The sequence below is a fragment of the Perognathus longimembris genome, chromosome 3 (genome assembly GCF_023159225.1).
Source record: "Perognathus longimembris pacificus isolate PPM17 chromosome 3, ASM2315922v1, whole genome shotgun sequence".
Taxonomy (NCBI): Eukaryota; Metazoa; Chordata; class Mammalia; order Rodentia; family Heteromyidae; genus Perognathus; species Perognathus longimembris.
The window spans coordinates 65,312,401-65,322,707 of NC_063163.1; the positions used below are offsets into that span (position 1 = coordinate 65,312,401).

Consider the following 10,307-nt stretch of genomic DNA (forward strand, 5'->3'; position numbering starts at 1 on the left):
GCTGAGGATGCTACCGGATGTGCCCAAGACAAGTGGTTAGAACCCATAAAGTTCTCCAAATGCCTGTGAGTGCCGGGCCATCAGGATCTAGACTGAGTCAGCCAGGCCAACCTCCCCCCATTCCCTGGAATCCCCCTTGGGGTGTGCTGCCACTCCCAGGTAAAGGTCCAGAAAGTCCCAGAGCACAGTGACATCACGCCTGAGGGTTGGTCTCGTGTCACTCAGGAGGCTGGGAAGGGGGGAGATGGCCTTCCAGTGGGTCCTGGGCTGCCTCATGGCCTGCCTCTCCCAAGACAAGGTGTCTCTGCCACACTGTGGCACTGCTTGTTTTTGCCAAGACTGTTAACTTGAGCTTGGGGTCTTGTGTCATCTTTTTTTCTCTCTTTCTTTCTGTTGGTTGTAGTCCTGAATTCAAGACTTGGGCACTGTCCCTGAGCTCTTTTGCTCAAAGCTAATACTCTATATCTTTGAGCCATAGCTCCATTTCTAGTTCTCTGATGGTTTGTTTTGTTTTTGTCACCAGTCCTGGGGTGTGGACTCAGGGCCTGAGCACTGTCCCTGGCTTCTTTTTGCTCAAGGCTAGCACTCTACCTCTTGAGCCACAGTGCCACTTCCAGCTTTTTTCTATATATGTGGTGCTGAGGAATCGAACCCAGGGCTTCATGTATACAAGGTGAGCACTTTCCCACTAGGCCATATTCCCAGCCCTCTCTGATGGTTAATTGGAGATTAGAGTATTATGGACTTTCCTGCCTAAGCTGGCTTTGAACCGCTATCTTCAGATCTCAGCTTCCTGAGTAGTTAGGATTACAGGTGTGAACCATCAGCACTAGACCCTTGTGTAATCTTTTTTTTTTTTTTTTTTGGTCAGTCCTGGAGCTTGAACTCAGGGTCTGAGCACTAACCCTGACTTCTTTTTGCTCAAGGCTAGCACTCTAGCACTTGAGCCACAGCACCCACTTCCAGCTTTTTCTGTGTATGTGGTACTGAAGAATCGAACCCAGGGCTTCATGCATGCTAGGTGAGCACTCTACCACTAAGCCACATTCCCAACCCCCCCCCCCCCCCCCCGTGTAATCTTGCTTGACTTTTTCCACTTGAGGCTGGCTGGTTCTCTATCACTTGAGCCAAACCCTCACTTCTGGCTTTTACTGATTAATTGAAGTCTCAGGATTAACATGGTGCTGGTAGCTTAGTTTGTAATCCTAGCTGAACAGGCTGAGATCTGAGGATCCTAGTTTGAAGGCAGCCCAGGCAGGGAAGTCTATGAGACTTTTTCTGTGACAGTATGGTACTTGAACTCAGGGCCTGGGCACTGTCCTTGAGCTTTTTTGCTCAAGGCTAGTGCTCTACCACTTGAGCCACAGATCCACTTCCAGCTTCTTTTGGTAGTTAATTGGAGATACAAGTCTCATGGACTTTCCTGCTTTTGCTGGCTTCGAACTGAGATCCTCAGATCTCAGCCTCCTGATTAGCTAGGATCACAGGCAAGAGCTACTGGCACCTGGCCCATACGATTCTATTCTCCAAGTAACCAGCAAAAAAGCCAGAAGTGGAGCTGTAGCTCAAGTGAGTGAGTAAGCTCAAGGACAGTGCCCAGGCCCTAAGTTCAAGCCCTATTACACACACACACACACACACACACACACACACACACACACAAACACAGCCTTTTGATCCCCAAAAAGACATTGTTATGCCAAGTCGCGAAACCACCACCAAGAAGGCCACCGAGACTCAGACGTTCCAAAATGCAATAGTAAGGCAAGACTTTATTCAAGCGGGGCCGCGGCCCGGGCCTTGTCCTACCCACCGACACAACGGAGGTTAGGAGCCAGCTCGAGCTGCGATTACACAGGGCTTATAAAGGCAAAAAACAAAGTTACAACAATCAGGTGTTCAAGCAAGCAAGATTAGGACACAGGTACAAATCTGATTGGCTCAGGGCTCAAGGCATTCTGGGGGCAGTTAGAGTTAAGCATTCCCAGTGGTTAGAGTTCTCGACCGGCTGGGCCCTAATAAGCTTGTCCTGGGTTTGCTCACAGTTTAGACAACAAAATGGGGGTTGCCTGAAAATGGGGTTTACTTTAACTCTTCATTTCCCCCTTCAACATTTAACACCAGCAGAACAAGTGATCTCCAGTTCTACAATGCTCTGTCAACTTCAGTGGCTCCCCACTGCCCTAGACCTAAGGCCTTGAGCTACCTTCCTTCAACATCTACTGTTCTGCTTCCCTCCCTTTTCCCAGTCTGCAGACCCTCCCACACACTGGCTCCCTGGGCTGTCCAGCCTGTGGATCCCCGACCTCAGGATACAGCGCTTATTGGGAACCTGTATTTGGCCTAGGCTATCTGGGAATCTAATAGCTCTGGTATCTTGTTTAGCCCCTTCAGCCCAAGAATCCCAGTGCAGAGGCGGGAAGGCCTGTCCTAAGTGAATCTCTCAAACCTGTTGGGCAGGTTTGCTGTTCCTTGGCACAGACAGGGCCCTGAGCAGGGGCCTGGAAGTATCTTGCTCTGGTTCCTAGGCTGGGCTGAGGAGGAGGCCACCAGGCCCTGGAACACAGCAACGAGTACCTGTACCTGTACCTGCCTGAGGACGCCTTTGAGCCCCTGGCAGGTGAGCCAAGGCTTCCAAGCGAGGGCCAGTAGCTGGAAAGGGTGGAGGGCCAAGAGAAGGGTTGCTGTTGGTGAAAGAAAGCAGGGAGAGTGAGAGTTGGACAGAGAGAAGGAAGGATATTGGGACACAGAGGCAGAGATAGAGACCATGAGAGATACAGGGAGATGGAGATGCAGACACAACCTTGTGTGGTTGCTTCTGCCTCATTTTTTTCTTTCTTTTCCTTCCTTCCTCCCTTCCTTCCTCCCTTCCTTCCTTCCTTCCTTTCTCTCCCTCCTTTCCTCCTTTCCTTCCTCCCTCCCTTCCTTTCTTTCTTTTTTGTGTGTGTTGGTACTGGGGTGTGAACTCAGCTTTTTCTTTCAAGTCTGGTGCTATACCATTTGAGCTACACCTCCACTTCTGGACTTTTGCTGATTAGCTGGAGATGGGTCACACGGATTTTCTGGCCTGGGAAGGCTTTGAAACAGGATCAGATCTCAGATTTCAGCCTCTTGAATAGCTAGGATTACGTGTGTGTGTGTGTGTATGTGTGTGTGTGTGTGTGTGTGTGCGCGCGCGCCACTGGTGCTCCTTCTGCATGCCAGGAAGGTCCAACAGCAGTTTAAGAAGGAGAGAAAAAGGGGGTGGTGGAGGGGAGGAGGAAGAGGCAGTGCCAGGTTGAGGAGTAGAGAGGGGAAGTGGGTATAGAAAGCAGAAGTGGGCAGGGGGCTGTGGGAAAGGAGGGACTCCTACTAGGCCTGGGATCACTGGGACTTTCCACAATGTAGAGAAACAGGAAGTAGCTCCTTTTTCCCAGCCTGCTCCCCAGGCTGGGCCACGCTGGCTCACCTGCCTCACCTCACCTGCTCAGGGCTGGGAATTGGTACCAGGAGCTACCACAGGGCTAGGTCATGCTCTTCTCATGCCTGCCAAAGTCTCTGTACAACAAGATGGCCATCACTCAGAAGGGAAACTGAGGCTGGGGTCACGCTCCAGTATGGACAACTGAGAGTCCAGGAATCTCCTTAGTGATGGCCTTCAGGAGTGTCCTGCTGTTTAAAGTCATTTAAAAGGCTGGTGCTACTTGGTGGACCTGAGTGGTAGTGCACAACTGTAATCCCAGCACTCGAGAGAATCCAGAGTTCCAGGCCAGGTACATAGTGAGAGCTTATTTTTAAAAAAGCAAATAAATAGCAGCAGGGGAAAAAAATAACATCCAGACACACAGAGGACTCTTCCTTAATATAAGAGTACCCTACAAAGCTGGGCTCTGGTGGCTCACGCCTATAATCCTAATACTCAGGAGGCTGAGATCTGAGGATCATGGCTCAAAGCCAGTCTGGGACTCTCATCTCCAGTTAACCACCAGAAAACTAGAAGAGGTGCTGTAACTCAAAGTGGTACAGCTCTAGTCTTGAGCAAAAGAGCTCAGGGACAGAGCTCAGGTCCTAAGTTCAAGTCCTATGACTGACAGAAAAAAAAAGCTGGAAGTAAAGTTGTGACTTGAGTGGTAGAGTCCTAGCCTTGAGTGAAAGAAGCTCAGGGATGGGCTGGGAATGTGGCTCAGTGGTAGAATACTTACCTAGTATGCATGAAGCCCTGGGTTCAATTCTTTAATACCACATAAACAGAAAAAGACAGAAGTGGCACCGTGGCTCAAGTGGTAGAGTGCTAGCCTTGAGCAAAAGAAGCTCAGGACAGTTCCCAGGCCCTGAGTTCAAGCCTCAGGACAGCCAAAAAAAAAAAAAAAAAAAAAAAGAGTACCCTACAAATTGCCTGAGAGGCACTGTATCTGAGCTTGACCTTGAACTGGGAGTCAATCTGGCAACTAAACTTCCTGTCAAGAGCTTAGAGGAAGCTCTAGGAGCTATGGGAAGACTTGGTAAAGGGTGACCTTGACCTTGATTGAACATGGCCTCTCTAAAGGCACTTTGGCTGGTACTCCTCTGTTTTTTTCAGAACCTGCTGCATGTATGTTGTGTGTGTGTGTGTGTGTGTGTGTGTGTGTGTGTGTGTGTGTGTTCTGGTACTGGGGCTTGAACTTTAGAGCTTCAAGCTCTTGCTTGTTGTTGGTTTTCTTGTTCATGGCTGGCGCTTCACACTTGAGCCACACCTCCAGGCCAGCTTTTCCAGAGTTATTTGGAGGACTTTCCTGCCTGGGCTAACTTTGAGTTCTGATTCTCAGACCTCAGCCTCCTGAATAGCTATGATTATAGGTGTGAGCCACTGGCTCCTTCTCCATTTTTGCAGATCATTTGACCTGAGTCTGGGCTGGAATTAAGAGGCTGAGCCCTTTTTTAGGGGGAGGGGGATATACAAAGCGGCCTTGGTACATCTGTCAGATGGTATGTCTTATCCTCCCCAACCTCTCCTCTTTTTGCAACTGGAAGAGGCTCCCAGCTTGGTCCTGTCCATTGAAAATCCCTGTCTGTAAGCCCCTAGACTGGCCTTGATTTTTATTATTGACTCAATGAGCATTTGCTTATCTGGCACCTTGGACTTGGCTGGGTAAATAGCCAGAATCTCACCTGGAAATATTTATAATAGTTGAATACAGGTGGCATCTGAGCTGGGGATTTGGCTCAGTGGTAGATCCTTACCTACCATGTTCAAGGCCTGGATTCCATTTCCAACACTGAATAATAATAAACACAGCAGTGTGGTTGTTTGAATAGAAGGTAGCTAACCCATCTACTTTTATTCCCTTGATTGTATTACAGGCAGGGAAATGGAGGAACAGAGAAGTTAACTTACTTTCCTGAGGTCACACAACAAGTTAGAGGAACTATGTGAAGCCAGCGAGGGCAGCAAAGACCATAAGTCTCTAATCTCTAATTAACTACCAAAAATCCAGATGAAGAGCTGTGGCTCAAGTAGTTGAGCACAAAAGCTCAGGGATAGAGCTTAGGCCCAGAGTTTAAGCCCCAGAACTGGCACAGGCACACACACACACACACACACACACACACACCCTCCTGTTCCTCCTGTTCCACAACCCAGTTTGTCCTGGCAGCAGGGATAACCCTCAATGCTGGGCCCCTCCTGCTCTCTTTAAGGCCACCTCTTGTGATTCCTTGGAAATCCCCATATCTGACTAATTCTCTAGACATCCTCTGATGTGGCAGACTCCTGATGAATCTGGGATGGCTAGACTTATCCTGGCCCAGGCAAACTGCCCCCATTTCAATCAAAATTACCCATGGTAGCCTCATGGTTTTCTGAGGTGGACATGACAGGGCAAGGATTGAATTCACACCTTTCTCCATCTTGTTAGTGACCTGGAGCCACTCTGCCACCCTTCAGCACCTCAGTTTCCTCCCCTAGGAAATGAAGGCAGTACTGACTGGTCCCTGAGAGGATCACCATGGGAGCAGGGCTGGCTTTGGGAGAGTGTAAGACTCCAGCTGAACCACTCATGGCACCTTGGTTAGGGGAGCCTGAGGCGAGGGGACTGCTTTGCATAAGGAGCCATTATTTTCATTTCTCATGGAACCTTGAAAATCGCATGGCTCACTCTGTGTGGGAGGAAATGACAAATGTGACTGGACACTGTCCATGCCCCAAATGGATGTGGAAAAAACAAAACAAAAAAGCAAAGCTAGATGTAGCTGCTTTTCATTAACTTTCGAAAAGAGTTTCAACATAGTATGTACATGTCCTTGGGTTTGATCCCAAGTACTGTGAAAAAAGGAAGGAAGGAAGGAATAAAGGGAGGGAGGGAGGGAGGAAGGATGGATGGACAGGCAGGCATGCCTGTAATCCTAGCTACTCAAGAGATCTGAGGATCACAGTTCAAAGCCAACCCAAGCAAGAAAGTCTGTGAGACTGTTATCTTCAATTAACCCCCAGAAAACCAGAAGTATAGGTGTGGCTCAAAGTGACACAGTGCTAGCCTTGAGCAAAAGAGCTCAGGGACAGCGCCCAAGCTCTGAGTTCAAGCCCTATGAAGCCAGCCTGGGCAGGAAAGTGCAATTAACTAGCAAAAAGCCAGAAATGGAGCTATGGCTCAAGTGGCAGAGTGCCAGCCTTGAGCGAAGCAGCTAAGTGGGGGGAGTACCCACCTTTGGGTTTCAGGCCTGGTCATGCACATGAGAATGTCTGGTATTGGCTCTTTTTTCCTTTTATATTTACTTTTTGTTATTATAGAAGTGATGTACAGAGGGATTACAATTACATGAGTCAGGTAATGAGCACATTTCCTTTTGTAGTGTCTTCTGTTCCCTTCTGGTACTAGCTCTTTCATCTGTAGACAGAGGACTTCCCTGAGGATAGGAGAAAGAAGAACAGTATCTTCTCCAGATCACTGTCCTTTCTCAGGCCAAGGTCAGATACAGAACAGCATCTAGAAGAGTTCGTCGAATAAACTAACTTAAAGATGTTAAGGAAAGTCCAATTCAGAGCCAGCACCAATGGCTCATGCTAGCTACCCAGGAGGCTGAGATGTGCGGACTGCCAAGGCAGAAGCCTATGAGACTTGCAGGAAAAAAAGCTAGAAGGGAGGCGTGCTTAAGTGGTAGAGTACCAGCCTCGAGTGACAAAGCTAAGGGGCAATGCCCAGGCCTTGAGTTCAAGCCTCAGTACTGGCACTCCCCTTCCCCCCTCCCCCACAAAAGGCAAATTGAAGGATTGGAATAGGGGTCTGAGACTTCTCAAGCAGGTGGTGAGCTGGGTCCAGGTAATGTGGTCATACCAGACACTCAGTTGTGGAGGGGTTGGTGTCTCCCACACTGAATCTCCCTGAACTGGTCCTGCCCACCCCACTGGGACTAATGGGAGCACAGAACATTGCCCTAAGGCACCTGCCTGGACCACCTTAACAGAATTCCACTGTCTACCTGGCAATAAGGCCCATCCTGACCAGTTTGCATTGGGTGGGTGGTTGCAAGCTTTTGGGGCTGGGGGTAGGGGGGGAACCCAGGGAGGGGTCCAGCGGCCATGTCTGAGAGGATCCCTGGGGTGGCCCCTGGGTATCATGGGCCCTTCGTGTGTGTCGAAGTGCAGGACGTATGGGGGAGCGCAGGGAAGGACGCAAGGAGAGGCTAACTGGTCTGAGTGAGTGTACGAAGGCGTGGAGGGAGGCTGGGGAACGGGAAGCGGAGTCAGACTGCAAAGGCAGGCGAAGTTCATCGGCGTGCCTCAAAAGAGAAACTGAGGCCGAGGGCCGTGCCGCGGGGCGCCAGCCGGCCACTGTCCCCGAGGCTCGCGGAGTCCCGCCTCCGGGAGACCACGCCCACTCCCCCGCCCACGCACGGCACCACCGGAAGTGCGCGGGCCCCCCAAGATGGCGGCCGAAACCCGGAAGTGAGCGGCGGCCGCCGAGAGGCGCGGGACAACTGAGGCGCCGCGGGTTTCGTCCCCGGCCGCACCCGGGTTCGAGGTGAGGCGTCCGGCTGCGACCCCCACCCCAGCTCCGTCAGGACTTCCCCCCGCTGCCAGGCCCCAGTGCGCTCTGCTTCATGGGGGCTTTGCGCGACCCCCGCCGCCGGCCGCGTCCCAAGTCAGGTTCCGGCGTCGCGGGCTGGGGGTTCCGGGGCCGCGCGGCGAGGCCGAGTGCGGCTGAGACCCCCGCCCGCCCCGCCCTCCGCAAGCTCTGGCTCCGCCCCACGCTGCGACCCCCCCGCCCTCCGCCGCCAACCTTGACCCCTCCCTCTTGCCGCGACCTCTTCGGGAGTGAACTCTGACCCCACCCTCCGCCGCGACCCCCTCCTGGGTGAATTCTGACCCTGCCATGCACCACGACCGTCCTCCCCGCCCCCCCCCCGCTGTCCGCTATAAAAATGGACCCCTAGCTCCGCCGTCTGTGTTGCCCCCAATTCTAGGAGTGAACTTTGACCTCCCCTCTGCCTCGATTCTCCACACACCCACCCGTGCTGCACACCTTCCTTCGCCCGGGCTTCGACCTCAGCCTTCCATTGTGACCCCCTCAACTTTTCTTTCCCGTTCTGCTTTTCCCAGTGAACCCATCTCACGTTCCTTATTGACCCCCAGCTTGTATTTTTTTCCCATGACCAACCTTTGACCGTACCTAGAGACACCCCCCAACCCCCACCCAGAACTTGCTTTTCCTTGAGTATACTGTCTTATCTTTCCTTGGGAAGGGCGTACAGACTCTGTATATCTTTGCTTCAGTAACTCCTGATCTCTTTTGTTCAGTGATCTTTGACCCCAGACTTCTTGGGGTCTTGTGTCTCCCCTCTGCTCTGCCCCGAGGTACAGCCCTCTTCTGTGGACTTCCACTTCCTCCGCCCTCCAGGAGGGACAGAGGTGGCTCTTCACTGAGTTTCTGGGGGTAGTGGTTTCCCCAGTTTGGTGGGGACTCACTGGTTTTAGCCAGGCCTGTGCTGTCCTCACTGTGTTTGGGATGGGAGTGTGATGGGAGTCATTGAAACTGGGATTCCAAGGATCACCATGGGAGGGCAAGGGACAGAGACTTAAGAGCTGGATGGATCAGATGGGAGGCCTGCCTGGCGGGTCTGTCCACCACCTCAGTAAGGCTCAGCTAAGGAAATGAGGCTCAGCCACGATTGGGGGAGTGGGATGGAGAGTCAGCCTCCATGGGGTCTAGAGGCAGGGAACTGGAGTGTCTCCCTAAATGAAGTTGTTAACATTTGGCAAATTCAAAACAAAACAAGAAACTGAACCAACCTGAGTCTGTAAACTGCATGACGGGGCATTCCCTGGCTCTGCTTCCCGGAATGCCTGTGGTCCACCCGCTGTGGAATGGGAACGTCCTTCCTTCCTGCCTGGGGACCTTTGGTGCCATCCGTTGTATCCTGTGTGTGGCGAGTGCTCATGTTGGTGCTTGCTGACAGCTCAGAGGACAGTGTTTTCCAGTGTGGTGAAGGGGATCAGTGTTGGGCTGACTGGAGCTGTCAGGTGAGGTGTCAGGTCCTGGAACCTGGTGTGTAGATGGGGTCATCTCACTGTGGGAGCTTAGCAAGAGTTGTGGAAGGAACAGATGAGCAGATGAAGGACAAAGGGCCCTGCCTCTGAGGGGCATGGAAATTCCAGAGAAGTCCCAAGGGACATTGCCTTTTGGCTTCAAAAAAGTGACAGTGAACTGTCCAAGCCAAGCCCTTCCTGCCAGCCTGTGGCCAGACCCTGCCCTGATTTTCCCTCCCTCTCCCTGCCCCCAGGGAGCTGTACTGCCCGGGCTTAGCTTCACTGTGTCAGGGGGCTAGATCCCAGGGGAGGCCTTGCTGACCCTCTCTTCCCAAGCACCCTCTTGAGCACCAGCTTCCTGGTTGCCCTCACCCTGGATTTTCCCAGGGGAGGGTCCCCAGAGGTGGGGTGCCAGCTTCTCAGTGCTGTTTGTCCTGGGTGCCTTCAAAGGCCTTTTGTGTGATCTAGACCTGTTAGGTGGGACTGAGGAAGGCAGAGGGTGGTCTGGAGCCTCCTGGTAGGGCCGGTACAACTGTGGTTGGGGGAGGGTGCTTTGGTTCACTGGTGATCCTTGCAGACAGTGGCTCTGCTCACACCTGCCTAGAGCAGCCAGGAGAAGGGCTGTGGCAGACAGGGGTGTGGCAGGCCCTGGGGGCCCAGACAAGGGACCAGTTTCCAGGGGCCCTCTGTCAGCTTTGGAATCTGGGCAGGTCTGGATGGAGGTGGGGCTAAGTGTACAGGAGAACCATCCTGTATTCTTCCAGGCTTGTGGGGAAACTAAGGCCCTGTGAGCCTATGCCTGGCCTGTGTTATCCATAACCCAGAG

At 52.2% G+C, this 10,307-nt stretch overlaps 1 protein-coding gene across 2 annotated transcripts in view; it reads left to right on the top strand.

Annotated features, from left to right (window-relative positions):
* Positions 1 to 7,836: 7,836 nt before the first annotated feature.
* Positions 7,837 to 10,307, top strand: part of Sbno2 (strawberry notch homolog 2) — a 71,965-nt gene continuing 69,494 nt past the window's right edge. Inside the window, exon 1 of one of the 2 annotated variants that reach the window (XM_048341798.1) lies at positions 7,837 to 7,976. The gene's annotated coding sequence lies outside the window, so the exon portion shown is untranslated. The remainder of the gene's footprint in view (positions 7,977 to 10,307) is intronic. The other variant, XM_048341799.1, reaches the window with a different exon arrangement.